Source organism: Nicotiana tabacum, chromosome 7 (assembly GCF_000715075.1).
Source record: "Nicotiana tabacum cultivar K326 chromosome 7, ASM71507v2, whole genome shotgun sequence".
In the NCBI taxonomy this organism is placed as follows: Eukaryota; Viridiplantae; Streptophyta; class Magnoliopsida; order Solanales; family Solanaceae; genus Nicotiana; species Nicotiana tabacum.
This window is the reverse complement of record NC_134086.1, coordinates 28,357,000-28,357,732: the sequence shown is the minus strand read 5'-3', so window position 1 is coordinate 28,357,732 and position 733 is coordinate 28,357,000. Positions and strand designations below refer to the sequence as shown.

Sequence of the window (733 nt, the reverse complement as noted above, 5' to 3'; positions counted from 1 at the left end):
TTGTGGCTCCAGCCAAGAAATTGGACTGATGAAAGTGCTTTACTGCGGTTTTGGAATTAAGCAACCAGTATGGAATGTTCTAATATGGGGTCAAGTAAAAGGTATTTTAAGGGGACAATTATGGAGGATGACTCAACAAACCTTTTTGTGATAATCAATTTGTTTTTTTTTTTTCGGAGGTATATTTGGAATGATGAAAAATATTCTTCGGAAAATAGTTTTTGAAATATTAGTCATTTTCTAGTAAATATTTTCTGAAGAATAAGTATTAAAGTTGTCCCTTCGGGGACATCAAAAACTGAATCAAATCAGAGAAAATTAGCATGGTCCCTTCACAAGAATGAAGCACAGACAAATCGCAAAATATTTCAATTTTTTCCAACTTATTTGGCACGAAGGATAGTTGTTATTGTTGTCTAAAAATCATTAAATATTTTTTTAAATAATACTCCTAATAATAATATTTAGCAAATTAATCAGATATTATTTAATGAAATTAGTAGTAATATCTAAGTTGGAACAAAGATATAAAGTTGTGAAGGAAAATGATTTCTATCCACAAATGAGAAAAATCGTTTTTTTCAGCCAACCAACTAATCTTTAGAGAATACATTTCACAATATATTTTCCGTCTTACCAAATCAACAATACGAAATAACCGTACTGTTACAGCATCTTAGTTTAACTTGCAAGTTGCAACATGAATTTCTAAAATACTTAAATATAGCACTCA

The 733-nt window shown here is 29.3% G+C and overlaps 1 non-coding gene across 1 annotated transcript; it reads left to right on the top strand.

Annotated features, from left to right (window-relative positions):
- The first annotated feature begins 276 nt into the window (after positions 1-276).
- Positions 277-378, top strand: LOC142162516 (U6 spliceosomal RNA). The gene has a single exon (XR_012693768.1). It is a non-coding gene; the product is annotated as a U6 spliceosomal RNA (small nuclear RNA).
- The last annotated feature ends 355 nt before the right edge of the window (positions 379-733 follow it).